Below are 23,361 nucleotides of genomic sequence, written 5' to 3' on the forward strand. Positions count from 1 at the left end.
GTCGCTGCTGGCAATAGTGGTACACCGCTCACCCACCACTGTATAGCATTTCTGTACTGCCACTGTACTGCTGCCAGTCAGCGTGTACTGTAAGGATAAGTGAAATGAGGAAGAAATCCGGTGAAAGAGGGAGGGGCAAGGGAAGAGGTGTTTCCCCTGACGGTTGTGCTGGGGAGCTGTACTCCACGGCGGCGGCCCCCCACAATGACATATGACGAGTTTGAGGAGATGGAAGAGGAGGGTATGGACAATGTGGACATAGACCCAGATTTTGTTTGTGAACGAGAACATCGCCGTCGTAGCAGCAGCACAGATGAGTCTGTTGAAGAACCCACTGCTGCACGAGTTCGCCTTGTGCCACAAGGTAGGCGGCGCGCAATTTCAGGCACCACAAGCGTGGAAGTTCAAGTGAGAGGCAAAAGAGGCGCAAACAGAAATCGCCAGCAAGGCAGGTGCTCCAAATTCTGGGCTTTCTTTGAAGACTGCACTGAGGATGTTACCATGGCGATTTGCAAGGTGTGCAAGACCCGCCTGAGCAGGGGGAAAAGTATTAACAACCTCTCCACCACCAGCATGAGCCGCCACATGCTATCCAAACATCCCACTCTGTGGGCAAACGCGGCAGGACAGGGTACCACCAGCAACACTGCCTCCCTTGGGTTCACCAGACTCACCACCAGACCCGCCTCAGCAGCAGCAGTAGCCCAGCCATTGCGTGGTTCAAAACATTCCAAAAAATCAGATGACGCTGACACTGTCACTTTCCGGAGTAGTGCTCTTGAGGTCTCCCAGTGTTCATCAAACACAACAACCAACAGCCCTTCGTTGTGCAGCCCTACGGTTCAGTTGTCTGTCTCGGAGATGTTTGAGCGCAAGAGGAAATTGCCAGCAAATGACCCCCGGGCCGTGGCAGTAAGAGCCAGCATAGCCAAGCTTCTGGCCTGCGAAATGCTGCCATATCGAGTGGTGGAGACAAACAGCTTCAAGGGCATGATGTCAGTGGCCATCCCACGTTACGTGGTTCCCAGCCGCTACCACTTTGCGCGCTCTGCAGTGCCTGAGTTGCATGAGCACGTGGTCAGCAAAATAACCCGAAGCTTGAAGAATGCCGTTGCCTGCAAGGTTCACGTATCCGCCTCTCCACAGAAAATGCAGACCGTCTGACTCAAATTAAAATGAATCAATCCTGGATTGGAAATGACTACGCAACACTCCAGGACCCCAACCAAGTAACATGACCAATGAACATCTGGGATGGTTTAGCGTTTCCGGTCCCTGTTTATTGAACCTCTCATCTGTATTACATTTATGACTGCATGGCGGCAAAAAGCATTGCTGCTATATCCGCACGCTTTTTGTCCTCATGCAAGGCCTGGGTTGTTGTGTCTCAAAAAGCATGGCCTTCTCCTCCTGCGCCTGCTCCTGTTCCATCACGTGTGCTGCTGCTGCTGGGTTAGCGTTTCCGGTCCCTGTTTATGGAACCTCTCATCTGTATTACATTTATGACTGCATGGCGGCAAAAAGCATTGCTATATCCGCACGCTTTTTGTCCTCATGCAAGGCCTGGGTTGCGTCTCAAAAAGCGTGGCCTTCTCCTCCTGCGCCTCCTCCTGTTCCATCACGTGTGCTCTGTGCTGCTGCTGCTGCTGGGTTAGCGTTACCGGTCCCTGTTTATTGAACCTCTCATCTGTATTACATTTATGACTGCATGGCGGCAAAAAGCATTGCTATATCCGCACGCTTTTTGTCCTCATGCAAGGCCTGGGTTGCGTCTCAAAAAGCGTGGCCTTCTCCTCCTGCGCCTCCTCCTGTTCCATCACGTGTGCTCTGTGCTGCTGCTGCTGCTGGGTTAGCGTTACCGGTCCCTGTTTATTGAACCTCTCATCTGTATTACATTTATGACTGCATGGCGGCAAAAAGCATTGCTATATCCGCACGCTTCTTGTCCTCATGCAAGGCCTGGGTTGTTGTGTCTCAAAGCGTAGCCTTCTCCTCCTGCGCCTCCTCCTGTTCCATCATGTGTGCTCTGTGCTGCTGCTGCTGCTGCTGGGTTAGCGTTACCGGTCCCTGTTTATTGAACCTCTTATCTTTATTACATTTATGACTGCATGGCGGTAAAAAGCATGCTATCTGCACGCTTCTTGTCCTCATGCAAGGCCTGGGTTGTTGTGTCTCAAAGCGTGGCCTTCTCCTCCTGCGCCTCCTCCTGTTCCGTCACGTGTGCTCTGTGCTGCTGCTGCTGCTGGGTTAGCGTTACCGGTCCCTGTTTATTGAGCCTCTTCTCTTTATTACATTTATGACTGCATGGCGGCAAAAAGCATTGCTGCTATATCCGCACGCTTCTTGTCCTCATGCAAGGCCTGGGTTGTTGTGTCTCAAAAAGCGTGGCCTTCTCCTCCTGCGCCTCCTCCTGTTCCATCACGTGTGCTGCTGCTGCTGCTGGGTTAGCGTTACCGGTCCCTGTTTATTGAACCTCTTATCTTTATTACATTTATGACTGCATGGCGGTAAAAAGCATGCTATCCGCACGCTTCTTGTCCTCATGCAAGGCCTGGGTTGTTGTGTCTCAAAAAGCGTGGCCTTCTCCTCCTGCGCCTCCTCCTGTTCCATCACGTGTGCTGCTGCTGCTGCTGGGTTAGCGTTACCGGTCCCTGTTTATGGAACCTCTTCTCTTTATTACATTTATGACTGCCTGGCGGTAAAAACCATGTTACCTGTGCAAAGAAACATGACATTTTCAGCATTTAAAAGACAATTTTTCCTTTGAAACTTTACAATCAATTTTCTCAAAAACTATAAGCTCTTTTTGCTAAATTTTTTTCCCTCTTGTACCCACTCCCAAGGTGCACATACCCTGTAAATTTGGGGTATGTAGCATGTAAGGAGGCTTTACAAAGCACAAAAGTTCGGGTCCCCATTGACTTCCATTATGTTCGGAGTTCGGGTCGAACACCCGAACATCGCGGCCATGTTCGGCCTGTTCGGCCCGAACCCGAACATCTAGATGTTCGCCCAACACTACTATGTACTCTGTAATGTGCTGCAGAAGATGTCAGTGCTGTATAAATACATAATAATAATATGGTAGGATATTAGACTACGACTATGGTAGGATTAGATTGTGAGCTCTTCTGAGGACAGTCAGTGACATGACTATGCACTCTGCAATGTGCTGCAGAAGATGTCAGTGCTGTATAAATACATAATAATAATATGGTAGGACATTAGACTATGACTATGGTAGGATTAGATTGTGAGCTCCTCTGAGGACAGTCAGTGACATGGCTATGTACTCTGTAATGTGCTGCAGAAGATGTCAGTGCTATATAAATACATAATAATAATATGGTAGGACATTAGACAATGACTATGGTAGGATTAGATTGTGAGCTCCTCTGAGGACAGTCAGTGACATGACTATGTACTCTGTAATGTGCTGCAGAAGGTTTCAGTGCTATATAAATACATAATAATAATAATATGGTAGGACATTAGACTATGACTATGGTAGGGTTAGATTGTGAGCTCCTCTGAGGACAGTCAGTGACAGGACTATGTACTCTGTAAAGTGCTGCAGAAGATGTCACTACTATATAAATACATAATAATAATATGGTAGGACATTAGACTGTGACTATGGCAGGATTAGACTGTGAGCTAAGCTCCTCTGAGGACAGTCAGTGATATGACTATGTACTCTGTAATGTGCTGCAGAAGATGTCCGTGCTATATAAATACATAATAATAATATGGTAGGACATTAGACTGTGACTATGGCAGGATTAGACTGTGAGCTCCTCTAAGGACAGTCAGTGATATGACTATGTACTCTGTAATGTGCTGCAGGAGATGTCAGTGCTATATAAATACATAATAATAATATGGTAGGACATTAGACTATGACTATGGTAGGATTAGAGTGTGAGCTCCTCTGAGGACAGTCAGTGACATGACTATATACTCTGTAATGTGCTGCAGGAGATGTCAGTGCTATATAAATACATAATAATAATATGGTAGGACATTAGACTATGACTATGGTAGGATTAGAGTGTGAGCTCCTCTGAGGACAGTCAGTGACATGACTATGTACTCTGTAATGTGCTGCAGAAGATGTCAGTGCTATATAAATACATAATAATAATAATAATGATAATAATAATAATAATAATAATAATAATAATAATAATAATAATAATAATAATATGGTAGGACATTAGACTATGACTATGGCAGGATTAGACTGTGAGCTCCTCTGAGGACAGTCAGTGACATGACTATGTACTCTTAAAAGTGCTGCAGATGTCAGTGCTATATAAATACATAATAATAATATGGTAGGACATCAGACTATGACTATGGTAGGGATTAGAGTGTGAGCTCCTCTGAGGACAGTCAGTGACATGGCTATGTACTCTGTAATGTGCTGCGGAAGATGTCAGTGCTATATAAATACATAATAATAATATGGTAGGACATTACACTATGACTATGGTAGGATTAGAGTGTGAGCTCCTCTGAGGACAGTCAGTGACATGAGTATGTACTCTGTAATGTGCTGTAGAAGATGTCAGTGCTATATAAATACATAATAATAATATGGTAGGACATTAGACTATGACTATGGCAGGATTAGAGTGTGAGCTCCTCTGAGGACAGTCAGTGACATGACTATGTACTCTGTAATGTGCTGCAGGAGATGTCAGTGCTATATAAACACATAATGATAATATGGTAGGACATCAGACTATGACTATGGTAGGGATTAGAGTGTGAGCTCCCCTGAGGACAGTCAGTGACATGGCTATGTACTCTGTAATGTGCTGCGAAAGATGTCAGTGCTATATAAATACATAATAATAATATGGTAGGACATTACACTATGACTATGGTAGGATTAGAGTGTGAGCTCCTCTGAGGACAGTCAGTGACATGAGTATGTACTCTGTAATGTGCTGTAGAAGATGTCAGTGCTATATAAATACATAATAATAATATGGTAGGACATTAGACTATGACTGTGGTAGGATTAGAGTGTGAGCTCCTCTGAGGACAGTCAGTGACATGACTATGTACTCTGTAATGTGCTGCAGGAGATGTCAGTGCTATATAAATACATAATAATAATATGGGAGGACATTAGACTATGACTATGGTAGGATTAGAGTGTGAGCTCCTCTGAGGACAGTCAGTGACATGACTATGTACTCTGTAAAGTGCTGCAGAAGATGTCACTGCTATATAAATACACAATAATAATATGGTAGGACATATGACTATGGTAGGATTAGATTGTGAGCTCCTCTGTGGACAGTCAGTGACATGACTATGTACTCTGTAACGTGCTGCAGGAGATGTCAGTGCTATATAAATACATAATAATAATATGGTAGGACATTACACTGTGACTATGGTAGGATTAGAGTGTGAGCTCCTCTGAGGACAGTCAGGGACATGACTATGTACTCTGTAAAGTGCTGCAGGAGATGTCAGTGCTATATAAATACATAATAATAATATGGTAGGGCATTAGATTATGACAATGGTAGGATTAGACTCTGAGCTCCTCTGAGAACAGTCAGTGACATGACTATGTACTCTGTAATGTGCTGCAGAAGATGTCAGTGCTATATAAATACATAATAATAATATGGTAGGACATTAGCCTATGACTATGGTAGGATTAGATTGTGAGCTCCTCTGAGGACAGTCAGTGACATGACTATGTACTCTGTAAAGTGCTGCGGAAGATGTCAGTGCTATATAAATACATAATAATAATTAAAATCGCAGGCTAGGGTACAAACATTTATTAAAAAAATAATAATAAAATGCATTCAGAAGCCTGACATGTTTCCCAAGTATCCCCCTTGGTTCATAGATACCAAATATCCCTCTTTTGGAGAGACAGTCCTTCTGTCCCTCTTTTCTCCTCATTTGTCCCTCTTTCAGGACTGATGTACAGATCTCTGTAAATATATGTAATTTTCTACTGAAAAATGTGTTTAACTGACTCTAAACTTTATTCCCATTAAACTCTAAACTTTGTTCCCATCAATTAAATTTATATATTTCTTATTTTTAAATGTTAAACTGAAGAAAAGCTACTGATGATGGAGAGGACCGGTGTGGTTTAAATGATAAAACAACATCTTTTGATTCTGGATTCCCTGTGATATGCATGAAGAGGGGTGTGGTGGGGTGTGGTTAGAGGTGTGACAGGGGGGCGTGTCTTAACCCCCTCCTGACCGCCTAACACCGATTGGCGGCAGAAGGGTGGCAGCTACAGGACTGCCTGACGCCGATTGGTGTGAAGTCCTGTAGCTGCAGATTAGCGGGGGTCACACACGTATGCGGGCACATCCTCGCTTGAGTGACAGAGCTTTTTTTTACTTTGTACAGCGCTGTACTGGGGACAACCCTGTCACTTGGCTGTCCCCTAGAGACTCACAAAAAGCGATCACTCTTATATGCTGGGTACACACTATGAGATTTTATGGTCGATTTACTGTCAGGTCGATTATTTCCAACATGTCCAATTTGCTTTCCGAGCATTTTCCGATTGATTCCCTATTTAGGTTAATCGAAATCGATAGGAAAATGCTCGGAAATCGATCGGAAAGCAAATCGGACATGTTGGAAATAATTGATCTGACAGTAAATTGACCATAATATCTCATAGCTGTGATTGGCTGTCGGGGGTAGGGTAGGAGGGCGGAGGAATAAATTAAAAGAAAAAAGAACAATTTTTATATAAAAATAAGTAAATAAATAAACCAATGTTAAAATTAATAAAAGACAAAACAATGTAGCAGCAGCGACCAGATGCCACCAACAGTTGGTGGCAAGAAAAGGAGGCAAAATTCATGTGTGTGCTAAGCTGTATGACCCTGCAGCGAGCTGTTAAAGCTGCAGTGGCCTGAATTGTAAAAAAAAATAGCCTGATCACTAGGGGAGGGGGGGGTGTAAGCCTGTGGTCCTCAAAAGGTTAAAGTGTTTCTTAAAGGACAACTGAAGTGAGTGGGATATAGAGGCTGCCATATTTTTTTTACTTTTGAACAATACCAGTTGCCTGGCAGCCCTGCTCATCTATTTTGTTGCAGCAGTATCTGAATCACACCAGAAACAAGCATGCAGCCAATCTTACACAGATCTGACAATAATGTCAGAAACACCTGATCTGCTGCATGCTTGTTCTATGGCTAAAAGTATGAGAGGCAGAGGATCAGCAGGACAGCCAGGCAACTGGCATGACTTAAAAGGCAATAAATATGGCAGCCTCCATATCCCTCTCTTTTCAGTTGTCATTTAAGCCCCACACACGCTCAACAGTGGTCTTTTATGCAGCACAATTATCAAACAACTTTTGTTGTGAAACAAGTTGAAACAACCAAAAAAAAAAAGGTGCTTGCTATTGTTCACACAACTGACAAGACGTCAATCCAACAGTTAGAAACTGTTGGATTAACCATTTATCAGTTGTGTGAACAATAGCAAGCACCTTTTTTTTTTTTTTTTTTTTTTTTTTTTGGTTGTTTCAACTTGTTTCACAACAAAAGTTGTTTGATAATTGTGCTGCATAAAAGACGGCTGTTGAGCGTGTGTGCGGGGGATTTACTCTTTCTTATCTCAAAAAGTTGTGAGGCATGCTTGTTTCATCAGAGGAGGTTTGGCAAAGACAGTCCAGTGTACCACAGTGTGAGTGTGCACTGCAGGGTGATCACTGTCAGGGACGGATCAAGACCAAGTTGCACCTGGGGCAAGGTCAGGTTTTGGTGCCTAAAGGTCAGGTTTTGCACAAACTCTAGGGAGACACTGTGTGACTGCATACTCTAGGCTAGGGTGTCACATTGTAAATGCAAAGCAAGCTGTCACAATGAGCACACGGTGCAGGGTGTCAGAGAGTGCTTGCGCACTGCAGGGTGTCAGAGAGTCCTTGCGCACTGCAGGGTGACAGAGAGTCCTTGAGCACTGCAGGGTGACAGAGAGTAGGTACACATTCCAGGATGAGGGTGTCACCGGGTGTCACAGACATATAACAGGGTGACACACTTGTTAGGCTGCATCTGACACAGTAGCTGGTGGTAATTTCATCCTGGGCAGGAAGTTGTTTCCAGCTGTTTACATATTCAGTCTAACCTCGTCTCCCTCCACTGGTCAGCACACACCGTGCTTTCTCCATCCCTGATCGCTGCCTGAGAGCCAGAGGTGAGTGCTGCCTGGGGGCCACCTCGCCTCCTGTCCCCATCTCAGATACTGGAGAGGTGGGAGAGGGGCGGAGGAGATACTAGAGAGGCAGAGAGAGAGAAGGGCAGAGGAGATACTAGAGAGGTGGGGGAGGTGGAGAGAGAGGGGCAGAGGGGATACTAGAGGGGTGGGAGAGGCAGAGAGAGAGAGGGACAGAGGAGATACTAGAGAGGTGGGGGAGGTGGAGAGAGAGGGGCAGAGGGGATACTAGAGGGGTGGGAGAGGCAGAGAGAGAGAGGGACAGAGGAGATACTAGAGAGGTGGGGGAGGTGGAGAGAGAGGGGCAGAGGGGATACTGGAGATGTGGGAGAGGAAGAGAGAGAAGGGCAGAGGAGATACTACAGGGGTGGGAGAGGCAGAGAGAGAGAGGGACAGAGGAGATACTAGAGAGGTGGGAGAGGCAGAGAGAGAGAGGGACAGAGGAGATACTAGAGAGGTGGGGGAGGTGGAGAGAGAGGGGCAGAGGGGATACTGGAGATGTGGGAGAGGAAGAGAGAGAAGGGCAGAGGAGATACTACAGGGGTGGGAGAGGCAGAGAGAGAGAGGGACAGAGGAGATACTAGAGAGGTGGGAGAGGCAGAGAGAGAGAGGGACAGAGGAGATACTAGAGAGGTGGAGGAGGTGGAGAGAGAGGGGCAGAGGGGATACTGGAGGGGTGGGGGAGGTGGAGAGAGAGGGGCAGAGGGGATACTAGAGGGGTGGGAGAGGCAGAGAGAGAGAGGGACAGAGGAGATACTAGAGAGGTGGGGGAGGTGGAGAGAGAGGGGCAGAGGGGATACTGGAGATGTGGGAGAGGAAGAGAGAGAAGGGCAGAGGAGATACTACAGGGGTGGGAGAGGCAGAGAGAGAGAGGGACAGAGGAGATACTAGAGAGGTGGGAGAGGCAGAGAGAGAGAGGGACAGAGGAGATACTAGAGAGGTGGGGGAGGTGGAGAGAGAGGGGCAGAGGGGATACTGGAGGGGTGGGAGAGGCAGAAGGAGATACTAGAGGGGCAGGAGAGTGGCAGTGAGAAAGGGACGGAGGAGATACTAGAGAGGCAGAGGAGATTCTAGAAGGTGGGAGAGGATGAGGGAGAGGGACAGAGGAGATACTAGAGGGTAGGAGAGGCAGAAAGAGAGAGAGAGAGAGAGGGTCAGAGGAGATACTAGAGGAGTGGAAAGGGGCAGAGGAGATGCTAGAGAGGTGGGAGAGGAGGAGAGAGATGGGCAGAGGAGATGCTAGAGGGGTGGGAGAGGCAGAGAGAGAGGGACAAATGAGATACTGAAGGGGTGGAGAGTGGCAGGGGAGATGCTAGAAGGGTGAGGGAGGAGGAGAGAGAGGGACAGAGGAGATACTAGAGGAGTGGAGTGGGGCAGGGGAGATGCTAGAGAGGTGGGAGAGGAGGAGAGAGAGGAGCAGAGGAGATGCTAGAGGGGTGGGAGAGGCAGAGAGAGAGGGACAGAGGAGATACTAGAGAGGTGGAGAGCGGCTAGAGGGGTGGGAGAGGAGGAGAAAGAGGGACATAGGAGATACTAGAGGGGTGAAGAGGGGCAGGGAGATGCTAGAGGGGTGGGAGAGGAGGAGAGAGAGGGACAGAGGAGATACTAGAGATGTGGGAGAGGCAGAGAGAGAAGGGCAGAGGAGATACTAGAGAGGTGGGAAAGGTGGAGAGAGAGGGACAGAGGAGATACTAGAGAGGTGGGGGAGGTAGAGAGAGAGGGGCAGAGGGGATACTGGAGGGGTGGGAGAGGCAAAAGGAGATACTAGAGGGGCAGGAGAGTGGCAGTGAGAAAGGGACGGAGGAGATACTAGAGAGGCAGAGGAGATTCTAGAAGGTGGGAGAGGAGGAGGGAGAGGGACAGAGGAGATACTAGAGGGTAGGAGAGGCAGAAAGAGAGAGAGAGAGAGAGGGTCAGAGGAGATACTAGAGGAGTGGAACGGGGCAGAGGAGATGCTAGAGAGGTGGGAGAGGAGGAGAGAGATGGGCAGAGGAGATGCTAGAGGTGTGGGAGAGGCAGAGAGAGAAGGACAAATGAGATACTAGAGGGGTGGAGAGCGGCAGGGGAGATGCTAGAGGGGTGAGGGAGGAGGAGAGAGAGGGACAGAGGAGATACTAGAGGAGTGGAGAGGGGCAGGGGAGATGCTAGAGAGGTGGGAGAGGAGGAGAGAGAGGAGCAGAGGAGATGCTAGAGGGGTGGGAGAGGCAGAGAGAGAGGGACAGAGGAGATACTAGAGAGGTGGAGAGCGGCTAGAGGGGTGGGAGAGGAGGAGAAAGAGGGACATAGGAGATACTAGAGGGGTGAAGAGGGGCAGGGAGATGCTAGAGGGGTGGGAGAGGAGGAGAGAGAGGGACAGAGGAGATACTAGAGGGGTGGAGAGCGGCAAGATAGATGCTAGAGGGGTGGGGAAGGAGGAGAGAAAGGGACAGGGGAGATACTAGAAGGGTGGAAAAGGGCAGGGGAGATACTAGAGGGGTGGAGAGCGGCTAGAGGGGTGGGAGAGGAGGAGAAAGAGGGATATAGGAGATACTAGAGGGGTGAAGAGGGGCAGGGAGATGCTAGAGGGGTGGGAGAGGAGGAGAGAGAGGGACAGAGGAGATACTAGAGATGTGGGAGAGGCAGAGAGAGAAGGGCAGAGGAGATACTAGAGAGGTGGGAAAGGTGGAGAGAGAGGGACAGAGGAGATACTAGAGAGGTGGGGGAGGTAGAGAGAGAGGGGCAGAGGGGATACTGGAGGGGTGGGAGAGGCAAAAGGAGATACTAGAGGGGCAGGAGAGTGGCAGTGAGAAAGGGACGGAGGATATACTAGAGAGGCAGAGGAGATTCTAGAAGGTGGGAGAGGAGGAGGGAGAGGGACAGAGGAGATACTAGAGGGTAGGAGAGGCAGAAAGAGAGAGAGAGAGAGAGGGTCAGAGGAGATACTAGAGGAGTGGAACGGGGCAGAGGAGATGCTAGAGAGGTGGGAGAGGAGGAGAGAGATGGGCAGAGGAGATGCTAGAGGTGTGGGAGAGGCAGAGAGAGAAGGACAAATGAGATACTAGAGGGGTGGAGAGCGGCAGGGGAGATGCTAGAGGGGTGAGGGAGGAGGAGAGAGAGGGACAGAGGAGATACTAGAGGAGTGGAGAGGGGCAGGGGAGATGCTAGAGAGGTGGGAGAGGAGGAGAGAGAGGAGCAGAGGAGATGCTAGAGGGGTGGGAGAGGCAGAGAGAGAGGGACAGAGGAGATACTAGAGAGGTGGAGAGCGGCTAGAGGGGTGGGAGAGGAGGAGAAAGAGGGACATAGGAGATACTAGAGGGGTGAAGAGGGGCAGGGAGATGCTAGAGGGGTGGGAGAGGAGGAGAGAGAGGGACAGAGGAGATACTAGAGGGGTGGAGAGCGGCAAGATAGATGCTAGAGGGGTGGGGAAGGAGGAGAGAAAGGGACAGGGGAGATACTAGAAGGGTGGAAAAGGGCAGGGGAGATACTAGAGGGGTGGGAGAGGAGGAGAAAGAGGGACAGAGGAGATGCTAGAGAGGTGGAAGAGACAGAAAGAGAGAGGGGGGGGGCAGAGGAGATGCTAGAGGGGTGGGAGAGGTGGAGAGAGAGGGACAGAGGAGATACTAGAGGGGTGAAGAGGGGCAGGGAGATGCTAGAGGGGTGGGAGAGGAGGAGAGAGAGGGGCAGAGGAGATGCTAGAGAGGTGGAAGAGACAGAAAGAGAGAGGGGGGGCAGAGGAGATGCTAGAGGGGTGGGAGAGGTGGAGAGAGAGGGGCAGAGGAGATATTAGAACGGTGGGAGAGGTGGAGAGAGAGAGGGGCATAGGCGATGCTAGAGGGGTGGGAGAGGAGGAGAAAGAGGGGCAGAGGAGATACTAAAGCGGTGGGAGAGGAGGAAAGAGAGAGGTAGAGGAGATACTAAAGGGGTGGGGGAGGCAGAAAGAGAGAGAGGCAGAGGAGATACTATTGGGGTGGGAGAGGCAGAGAGAGAGAAGTGGAGGAGATACTAGAGGGGTGGGAGAGGTGGAGAGAGAGAGGGGCAGAGGAGATACTAGAGGGGTGGGGGAGGCAGAAAGAGAGGTAGAGGAGATACTATAGGGGTGGGAGAGGCAGAGAGAGAGGAGTGGAGGAGATGCTAGAGGGGTGGGAGAGGTGGAGAGAGAGAGGCAGAGGATGCTCTTGCCCCATCCCCATCAACAGAGATTTTCCTTCCTTCTGTCTGATTGATAGTTTTGATTCTGAGCAAAAATTTGATTTGTTCGGACATGTTGGAGCAAGAGATTTCTGTCAGATTCGAACAGAGTGTAAAGTGCTGCAGAAGACGTCAGTGCTATAGAAATACATAATAATATGGTAGTACATTAGACCATGATAGGATTAGACTGGGAGCTCCTCTGAGGACAGTCAGTGACCTGACTATGTGGTGGTGGTATATTTTTCTAAGAATTATCTTATTCTAAATGCATTGAATGTGGGGCAGTTAGATCAGTGAATATGGGGAATAAATATACTGCCTCGGAAACAGTAACTAGTTAAACTGTGACTATAATAGGATTACATTGTGAGCTCCTCTGAGGACAGTCAGTGACATAATATGGCAAGACATTAGACTATGACTATGGTAGAATTAGATTGTGAGCTCTTCTGCCTGAGGACAGTCAGTGACATGACTATGTACTCTATGCAGTGCTGCAGGAGATGTAAGTGCTATATAAATACATAATAATAATATGGTAGTACATTAGACTATGACTATAACAGGAATACATTGTGACATGACTATGTACTCTGTAAAGTGCTGCAGAAGATGTCAGCACTGTATACTTACATGAAGTGGAGAGAGATGGGTGGGGAGTAATGGAAAGAGAAACAGAGTATCAAGAGACTAAAGTAGTGAAAGGAAAGTAGTGCGGCGAGAGAAATCGGTAGGAAAAGGGGTAGTGTGAGAGAGGCTATGTAAAATATGGGGTAGAGATGGCTACACACCATTTAATTTATTTTCAATTCAAGAACTACAATCAATTTTTCTTATCGATGTGTACATTTTGAAAATCTGACCAATGTATCACATGTGTTTAGTTTTTCCCAAGTTATAAAAAAAATGAAATAAATTGTCAATTTAAGGGTTAATGGTTTCATTAAAATTGATCAGAAAAATCCACCACTCCTGATCTGCTTTTATGAAGAAGACCACAGGAAATCAGATTTCTGAACAAATTAAAAAAAAATAAAAAAAAATTTCTGTACAACCGATCTATTTATAGAATTTCTTTAAAGTGATCCGTAAGTAAAAAAAAAAATAAAATTGACTTTTACTTACCTGGGGCTTCCAATAGCCCCTTGCAGCTGTCCGGTGCCCTTGCCGTCTCCCTCCGATCCTCCTGGCCCCGCCGGCAGCCACTTCCGGTTTCGCCGTCAGGACCCGACAGGCTGGGAACGCGAGTTATTCTTCGCGTTCTCAGCCACAATTGCGCCCTCTATGCTGCTATATGATATATACTCTATGCTATAGAAGCATAGAGGGCGCTATTGTGGCCGGGAACGCGAAGAATCACTCGCGTTCCGAGCCTGTCGGCTCCTGACGGCGAAACCGGAAGTGGCTGCCGGCGGGGCCAGGAGGATCGGAGGGAGACGGCGAGGGCACCGGACAGCTGCAAGGGGCTATTGGAAGCCCCAGGTAAGTAAAAGTCATTTTTTTTTTTGACTTAAGGATCACTTTAACATTGGATGATTTTATTGTATCGTGAGTGGAAGGAAGACAAAAAACATTATTTTGATACACTCACTCTTATTAAACTCTACTTACTCTTAAAGTGTACCAGAGATAAACAATATTAAAAGATTTATCCATACCTGGGGCTTCCTCCAGCCCCCTGCGCACGGATCGCTCCCACGCCGCCGTCCTCCGTCTTCTCCATCTTGTATACCGGGTCCCGTAACTTTGGCCAGTCTGAGGATGCGCAGTTCTATCCTGAGGGAGAGCACTGCGCTTGCGCAGACTGGCTGCAACTGGCCGAACTTACGGCACCCGTTACAGAAGACGGAGAAGGATGAGGACAGCGGCGTGGGAGCGGTCCGTGTGGATGGGGCTGGAGGAAGCCCCAGGTATGTATAAATCTATTAATATTGTTTATCTCTGGTTTTCTTTAAGGCGGCCATGCACAACACAATTACCGTATGTACAGGTAGTCTTGAGCAGCGCACTCTACACACCATGTTGCAGGGGATGGGGGGGCACGAACACAGCAGGGAGCCAGCGGGCAAGAGCAGGAGCACTAGTGCACAATCCTTACACTCCTCTGCCAGTAACAAAACCTGCTCCACCCTCCGCTCTGCTCCACTGACTCGCATATAAGCCGAGGGGGTAACTTTTCAACACTTTTTTTTGTGCTGAAAAAATTAGACTTATACGCGAGTACATACAGTAAATGATCTAATTTTACGGCAATTTAAAAAAACAAAAACGAAAGTATTTACAGAAAAATTGAAATCTTTTCTATTGGTTTGGAAATCCGCCTGGATAATAAACATCTCTGTGTGATGGATGGATCAGACTTTTGAAGTGTTACATCCTACCAGAACATTTGATTGTAATTCTTGAATAAAAAAGACATTTAAAAAATGATAATGTGTGTGGCCACCTTAACTTTGATATACTGCAGCTCACCATGATGGACATACATACTCGGTATTCTGCTTATATCTCATTTAGGGACCTACCTATATAATATAACACGTGTCTCTGCGTCCTGTCCCTGTGTCCGTGCTTCCAGACTTGTCAGGTTGCTGTCTGTGTGCCTCATTGCATTGTGGGAAATAACAGGTTTTTCCATCTGCCAAGCAAGCAGCATCTCCCTGTGTGCATATACTGCGGACAGTGGCGTTGGACAGGTGAGCGGGATGCATCGGTATGCACGTTGCCGGGTTTAGCGGCCGTGGCCTAGTGCCCGTTTTTTAACAGGCAGGCCTTTTTACTAGTACAATATAATTTAGTCAGGATCTTTAGGTTCATATGCAAATATTTCAAAGCTAAAAAGGTATCATTTACATTGGACCTGAACTCTTGCACAGGACAGAAGGAAAACAAAGAGAAATGTACCCTGTGTGTATTTAGAGAGTTTAGCATGTCTATTGTCCCCTCATCTGTGACTAATCACAAGTTGTAATTTGATCTATCAGCTGTTTCATCTCAGGAATCTCCTCTGCCATGGCAGAACAGCTAGTTTGTTAACCCTATGTCTGCTTCCATGAAAGCAGGAAGTAGACCAACTGCAGATTTACTGCAGGATTTGTATCAGCTGTAACACAGAAATGATTTTCCTTAAAGGACAACTGCAGTGAAAAGAATATGGAGGCTGCCATATTTATTTCCCTTTAAACAATACCAGTTGCCTGGCAGCCCTGCTGCGCTATTTGGCTGCAGTAGTGTCTGAATGACACCAGAAACAAGTATGCAGCTAATCTTGTCAGATCTGACAATAATGTTAGAAACGCCTGATCTGCTGCATGCTTGTTCAGGGGCTATGGCTAGAAGTATTAGAGGCAGAGGAGCAGCAGGACAGCCAGGCAACTGGTATTGTTTAATAGGAAATAAATATGGCAGCTTCCATATCCCTCTTGTTACAGTTGTCCTTTAAAGGTTATTATGCTGTTTGTCTTTTAGAGCAGAGAGGAAGTTCTGATTTCGGGTCCACTTAAAAGGTATGGATCATGGAGGTATTTTCTGACGCACAGCTGACTTCCTGTCAAATAAACACTATTCAGCATTGTGGTTACTTTGTGAAGGAAAATATCCATGCTAACAGATGTCAGCACTTAGCGGAGTACCTTACTTCTTTCTATACATGTCACATACAGAATAAGAGGAAGTGTGCAGAGAATTACTGAAAATCTGCAGGAAAGTGTACATTATTTATATTCTCTTTCAAATGTACTTCAAATAACCATTCCGTCTTATCCTCCTTTATATTCCAAGCATGTCATACCCTGCATACCTGCTGTAATCCCGTCTCAGGCTTGCAGGAGGAGGACTTTGCACAAGCTGCTGATATGAGACCCTTTTACACTTACTGCGTTGCGTCGACTGTCCTAACCCTTCGTAACAGTAGTGATAGCCGTATGGGGCTTTTACACTGTACGCGTTGCGGCGTCTTGCGACGGGTTCCGTCCCGCCCCCGTAACAGTAACATTTGCAATGGCGTGGTAACCCCAGAAGTGAGATAAAGTAAGCTACACTGATTTTTTTTTCCGCTCCGCAGCAATGCAAAATGACCCTGAAAGAGAAGAAGTCATTAGCACCACATAACATGAGCAGGAGGGGAGGAGCAGGGGTTACTGACACTAATAGAACAAGGAGGGACCGCAGGAATGAGAGAGAAGGGGAGGAGCAGGGGTGACTGACGCTAATAGAACAAGGAGGGGCCGCAGGAATGAGAGAAGGGGAGGAGCAGGGGTGACTGACACTGATAGAAGGAGGAGGGGCTGCAGGAATGAGAGAGAAGGGGAGGAGCAGGGGTGACTGACACTGATAGAACAAGGAGGGGCCGCAGGAATGAGAGAGAAGGGGAGGAGCAGGGGTGACTGACGCTGATAGAACAAGGAGGGGCTGCAGGAATGAAAGAGAAGGGGAGGAGCAGGGGTGACTGACACTGATAGAACAAGGAGGGGCTGCAGGAATGAGAGAGAAGGGGAGGAGCAGGGGTGACTGACACTGATAGAACAAGGAGGGGCCGCAGGAATGAGAGAGAAGGGGAGGAGCAGGGGTGACTGACACTGATAGAACAAGGAGGGGCTGCAGGAATGAGAGAGAAGGGGAGGAGCAGGGGTGACTGACACTGATAGAACAAGGAGGGGCCTCAGGAATGAGAGAGAGGGGGGGTGCTTGGGGCCCTTGTAAAACTCACACCAAGGCCCCCCAAGCTCCTTAGTTATGCCACTGCCATAATCAGTCCCTGTGGCAGCGCACCACCTAGTGGCATGCTTGAGGCTCAGCTGATGGCAGAGTCCGGCCTGTACTGTGTGTGCTCCTGTGATCAGTGATTGCTGATATCGTGCATCTGCAGTCAGGAAGGAGTTGGGCCCAACCCTTTCCCTCCTGTAAGCAGTGTGAGTGTCACAACTTGTTCTAATGGTATGTGTGTCATCCTATGCAGCCGAGGCAACCAGTTCCCACACTGTGCCGGGACAGTCCTGAGACGGGAGTCATATGACAGCGCGTGACGTCGTGCAGCAGCAGGATAAGAAGGTATCCGCGGGATGGGTGATGGGTCAGCACCGTAATCCTTTCCTGGGTCTCTCCTTGCAGAAGTGACAGTGCAGTATGTGGTGGATGCAGAGGAATGACATTTACTAATCATGTCTTCTGTGTTGTGAGATCTCTGCTTTTCGGGACATTGCTCACTAATGTCGCATCAGCTATTTGGGTTTTAGGATAGAGTTACAATAGAGATAAAATTGATACCCCTGTAATGCTGGGGTGTCATACTTTCTGACCACCCAGCACAACAAGGCTGAGAGCTGGATAATGGAAAAGGCTACACAGGCTGCCCAGAGCAACTGCAGCTCTGGGATTCTGATAAGACGCAATGGCAGTGCAGTGCGATGTTGCGCTGCTCTTGCGATAGCAAACATTCAGACAGATACAAGACAGACTGGAGTGAGGTAGCCAATAGCAACTGCCGCAATGGCTACCTCGCAAGGACAGGACTATGCTAGCTAAGCACAGGTGATCACGCTAAGCGCAACCTACCGAAACGTGCTAAAACCCGACTAGCTACACAGGATATCAACAGTTCGAGTACGTATATATCAGCGGCACTGATATATCACCGTAGCACGAATTTAAGGAAAATAGCAAAAGCTGACAAGAATATGTATATATTGGCGATGAACCAATCTATAACATAAGCAAGGAAGACTAGCTAGATCTGGACAATACAAAATCTCTGCACTAGAAAGAGTATGTATATATGTCCCCGTGGGAAATGTATAATCGTAGCTCCACAAGATAACTGAACTAGAAGTAGCAAGACAAGGTAATATTCACAATATCAAAGGACCCAGTAACAGCTAGACAGAGCTGAAACTATGACGGGCGCGGTCTAAAAGGGGAGGCAGACTTTTATGCTGGCATCAGCCAATGGATGCAAGCATGCAAATCTCCACACAGCTGAATGGTAATCATTTAATCCTGAGCTGGCTTGGTTACCATTTTCTAGCTGAAAGACTATCTGTACCAATGCATGCAGTCCTATGCAACAACATGCATGCAGGAAATCCAGGGCTATCTGGCTGCAGTACAGCTGTAGTAAGCCATTGGCGGAATCCCTTTTGGCTAAGATCAAGTGTAGTATCTGTTCTTGAGGTTTTTGGGGGGACCTGGAGGGATGGCACAGTGGCAGTGTGTCCCTCCTTGTCATAATTCCCCAGAGGCTGATGGAATGGATCTACCACTGGTCGAAGCTGAAAGGCTGAGGGCTTTGCTTAGGCGTACTGCCCCTGGAAGTGGCGCTCCAGGTGCAACTGAAAAAACCTGGGATGTGGCAGATCCCAGGCGGAAGTAGGGTGCTTTGGTCTGTACTGCCCATATGCATAGCCGACTAACGCAGCTCTCCGGCCTTTTGGCTAGGGAGAGTGCGGAATTTTTATCACTCCGGCCGCAAGGTCGGGGCCAGCTTGCTGGCACCGGGGACTTGTCCCCTGGGGACTTCGGTTCCCGCCCCGGCTCCCTCTCGGGGGAGCCACCAACCATGTGGACACGGTTGCCACATGACCAGGCCCTTTGGGTAACCAATGGACAGGTTGGGGTCCTTCTATCCTTCGGGTGTTGGAGGACCCAAGAAACCCCCTGCGCCGAAGGCAAAGGGGGAAGGTTCCCTTCGGGGAACACCAGAATGGCCCTGCTGTATTGTGGGGCCCGTAGCTCCCCATGCACGTTTTGTGGGGGTGCTTTACGCACTCACGCTTTTTCTGTGCATGGGCATTAAGGCCTTGCTTACCCGGGACTTCTGTTGCATGCAAAAGGAGCCAAGAAAGCTAAAAAAAAAAAATAAAAAAAAAATTGGTGGAATGATGACAGCATTCTGAGCTGCCCAGAGCTGCAGAGCACTTGCAAATGACAATGTGACTCATTGCAAATGCGCAACCGAATGCAGGCTGACAAGCCAGAACTGTCAGTTTGCGGCTCCACCACAATGGACAGAACACGCCACAGGAGGAATCCTTACAACCCCCTACTGTACAGTGGTGTGAAAAACTATTTGCCCCCTTCCTGATTTCTTATTCTTTTGCATGTTTGTCACACTTAAATGTTTCTGCTTATCAAAAATCGTTAACTATTAGTCAAAGATAACCTAATTGAACACAAAATGCAGTTTTAAATGATGGTTTTTATTATTTAGTGAGAAAATCTACATGGCCCTGTGTGAAAAAGTGATTGCCCCCCCTTGTTAAAAAATAACTTAAAGGTGGTTTATTACACCTGAGTTCAATTTCTGTAGTCACCCCCAGGCCTGATTACTGCCACACCTGTTTCAATCAAGAAATCACTTAAATAGGAGCTATCTGACACAGAGAAGTAGACCAAAAGCACCTCAAAAGCTAGACATCATGCCAAGATCCACAGAAATTCAGGAACAAATGAGAACAAAAGTACTGTAATTGAAATCTATCAGTCTGGTAAAGGTTATAAAGCCATTTCTAAAGCTTTGGGACTCCAGCGAACCACAGTGAGAGCCATTATCCACAAATGGCAAAAACATGGAACAGTGATGAACTGTAACGATCCGCTCAGCTGCCTGCGCAGGCAGGCAGCCTTTTGATCATTATTCAGGTCTGCATGCTGCAGGACTCTGGAAAGAAGGCCTTCTGTCAGTTTTTGCAGCTTGTGCTTGCAGAGGAATTTGCATACGTTGTCATGCAAATTGCCTGGCCACATTCATTGGAGGCGTGTACTATAAGTACTATGTCTTTCCCACAATGCTTTGCTGGTCATTTCCCTTCCATGCTCAGTTCCTGATGGACACTGCTGGAGTGTCAGCCATTGCTATCTAGTATAGTTAATTCCTGGGGGTTGCTTTAGGCTCCCCTTCTAGCCCAGTCAGGTTGTATTATCTGTATTGCCTGTTCCGTCTTGTCTTGCCTGTTTGCCATTGTCCTGTCCCTATGGTGGTTGACAGGAAATGGTTCTGATCTATGTTCTTGGAGTATAGCTGGTGCAGCGGTTGCTACCAGCTATCTCTTCTGTTCTGTTTCCTGGGATCGCGCTAGCTACTTTGTGCTAGCGCTGGGGATCCTTCTGTTCTGTTTCTTGGGATCGCGCTAGCTACTTTGTGCTAGCGCTGGGGATCCTTCTGTTCTGTTTCTTGGGATCGCGCTAGCTACTTTGTGCGAGCGCTGGGGATCCTTCTGTTCTGTCTTGTCTGTCGCGATTGCGCTGTCACCAGCGGCGGTTGATAGCGAATCGTTCTGTCTTGTTGGGATCGCACTGGCCTCTAGCGGTAGCGGCTGGGGATCCTTCTGATCTTGTTCCTGGAGTGTAAGCTGGAGCAGCGGTTGCTACCAGCTACCTCATCTGATCTGTCTTGTTTAGATCGCACTAGCCGCTAGCGTTAGCGGCTGTGGATCTTTCTGATCTGTGTTCCTGCTTGGATCACACTTGCTCTGGCGGAAGAGCGGTGGATCCTTTCTGCCTAGTTTCTGTTTTCGTGTGTCTGTCTTGTCTGTTGCGACCGCTTGCTGAAGGCTCGGTGAGGTAACCGTTAAGCAAGCGTCGCGTCCTCTGTTTCATGTTTGTCTGTCAATGGTTAGTTAGGCGTGCTTGTCTCTGTTGTGCTTATCACGTGGAGACCGCGCATAACCGCGTGCACTGTTGCGAATGAGTGCGGTGTTCGCGGTTAGCTAGCGTTTATTATTTTCCGTATCTCCTCATTGTATTATTTGCTGTGCCTTTGCTAACCTCGTATTCTGTTCTGTTCTGCCTTGTGTCACGTCTGGCGATCGCACCTCTCGTGATCGCATTCCTATTTCGTATCTGCTGTTGTGTGTGCGCGGTCGCGGGGTGGCGACTGGATTGGCGCACACACATACAACCTGTCCCTTTGCTCAATCTCATTCGCAATCGCCTCTCTTGCGATTGCGTTCTGCGCTTCGTACAATTCCTGTCTGGCACTTGTGGAGGTACAGAGGATTGATTCCTCTGCACTCCCCAGCGCCATCTGCCGACAGGAATTTCCCTCTACAGGTGCGTAGCACCTGTTGCTGGGTGCCTGCAAATTATACGCTTGTGGAGGATTTCTGCCGTGTCAGCGCACGCGTTGTGCGCTGATCACGGGGAAAGTTCCACAATCGTTACAGAATGACCAGCCCAACCCAAAACCCCAGTGTAGAGGGAATTTCTGATTTGTACGATTTTGCTGAGTATGATTCCTGTGTCTTTAAGAGTTTCAAAAAATTAAATTCAGAGACGAAAGAGGATTTTCTCTCTGAATGCGTAAAATTTTGTCTGAATCCTACTTTTCAAATTACTGATCCGTCCACGTCTGCTCTCCAATTAGCGTATGTGCTTTTGAAAGACGATCTGTTTGTATGGGCTCTTGAAATCTTGCAAAACAATTCTTGGAATGATAATCTATATCAGTTTCTTACATTTACATTCTCCTACTGGTTTAAGTTGCCTCGCTTGCCACCTGCCCTGTATGAGTGTGTAGTTGCTAATGAGTCAGCTGCTCTACCTACTTCATGCAAAACCATTCAGTTTGAAAATGAATGCAGTAACTATTCCCCTGTGTCTAAACAGCAGCCACCTAAAGCAGCAAGGACTAAAAGCAGGAAAAAGAAAAGGAAGACTGCTCAGCTGAAAGATCCGTTGCCCATAGCAACTACAAATAAGAAAATTGTTTCTGTAAAGTCTGAAATTTCTCAGTCTCAGGTTTCATTATCCCAAGAAAGGGCATTCGTGGATCCTTTGATAGGCAGGATTATTTTCTATATTAAAGGAGTAAGAAAGTCTTTGCATGTTCCTGACCCCAACCCTTATGAGGGTTTCTTGGAAACCGAGTTGTTTGAACCCCCATTTGCTCCATGGGATATTGGGGCATTAATTGAGGAGTTCGAGATTGATTGGAAGGCGTTTTGCGATTTCTACATCGCAAAAAGCGCAGAGATTCTTTATGCTTGTCTTGATTCGGTGTACGCTTTGATTGACTCTGATGAGTGTGACGAATGTTTTGTGGATCCGGTGCTCTATGTATGGCAAACGATTTTGGATGAGTTGCACACACACCAACCAATTGATTCCAATAAAGAGACATCGTTGTCGGATGATTGTTCCTGCTTTTCTGGGGTAAAGCATGAGAGTCTTGACTTTGTGCAATCTGAAATGAATGAGTATGCCGCTGTGGTTGATTCCTGTGCGAATCCTGGAGGATTCTCTCCTGACAGTGTGCGGTTTGAATCTGTGCGATGTAATGCCTGTCTCTCAGATGTTCCTGCAGATTGTGATCAACATGAATGTGCCAGCTTTCTCAAAGATATGTGGGATCCCTTGTCATCTAAGAACAGATCTTTAAGATCTTCCATCTATGATCCTGCTATGGGAAAAATTCCTAAACTATGCAGCATCAAAAGTGAAATTAATATGCCTAATAAAGTTTATTCTGTTGATGTCGCTCTGTCTCACCCTGTTCACACCTGTAAGGGCCCGTTGCCTGGGGACAATTGCTCCAGTGTTTCGACCCTAGATGCCTTGCAGTCTGCTCCGCAGATCGCGGAGATTTGCGCTATGGAAGCGTCAGTTTCACAACCTAAAGCGATCTTGGATTCGCAGGTTTTGCGTTCTGGCTCCTCGGATTTGACATCGTTAGCCGAGTCTGAGAGTGAGACAGCACTTTGGTTTTGCGAATCTGACTCTGAAGCGTCTTTGCTGGGTCCAGAGAGGGTTTCTCTGAGCCTGCCCTGTAACATGGATAGTACAGAATCCTTTTTAGAAAACTTGAAAAATGATGCTCCTGAGATCTTGTTGGATGTTCTGGAGGTCTCCGAGTTCCTCCCAAAGGGTGCTGAACCTGTAGGAGATGTCTCCTGCCCCCCAAATCCTTCTGAGGTGTTACCCTCTTCCGTAGGCATTGCTGCCTTGCTGGCTACCTTTTCAGCTCTGATGGAG

The 23,361-nt window shown here is 47.6% G+C and overlaps 1 protein-coding gene across 5 annotated transcripts in view; it reads left to right on the forward strand.

Moving 5' to 3' along the window:
* The window catches only part of LOC137539083 (solute carrier family 66 member 2-like), a 102,419-nt gene that overhangs the window by 28,660 nt on the left and 50,398 nt on the right, over window positions 1-23,361 (forward strand). For 2 of the 5 annotated variants that reach the window (XM_068261555.1, XM_068261557.1), the window contains exon 3: window positions 17,354-17,445. The exons of 1 other annotated variant lie outside the window; for it this stretch is intronic. The gene's annotated coding sequence lies outside the window, so the exon portion shown is untranslated. Of the gene's footprint in view, window positions 1-8,124; window positions 8,209-15,009; window positions 15,093-17,353; window positions 17,446-23,361 lie in introns of those variants that run through there. 2 more of the 5 variants (XM_068261556.1, XM_068261559.1) reach the window with 2 other exon arrangements.

This window comes from Hyperolius riggenbachi, chromosome 11 (genome assembly GCF_040937935.1).
Source record: "Hyperolius riggenbachi isolate aHypRig1 chromosome 11, aHypRig1.pri, whole genome shotgun sequence".
In the NCBI taxonomy this organism is placed as follows: domain Eukaryota; kingdom Metazoa; phylum Chordata; class Amphibia; order Anura; family Hyperoliidae; genus Hyperolius; species Hyperolius riggenbachi.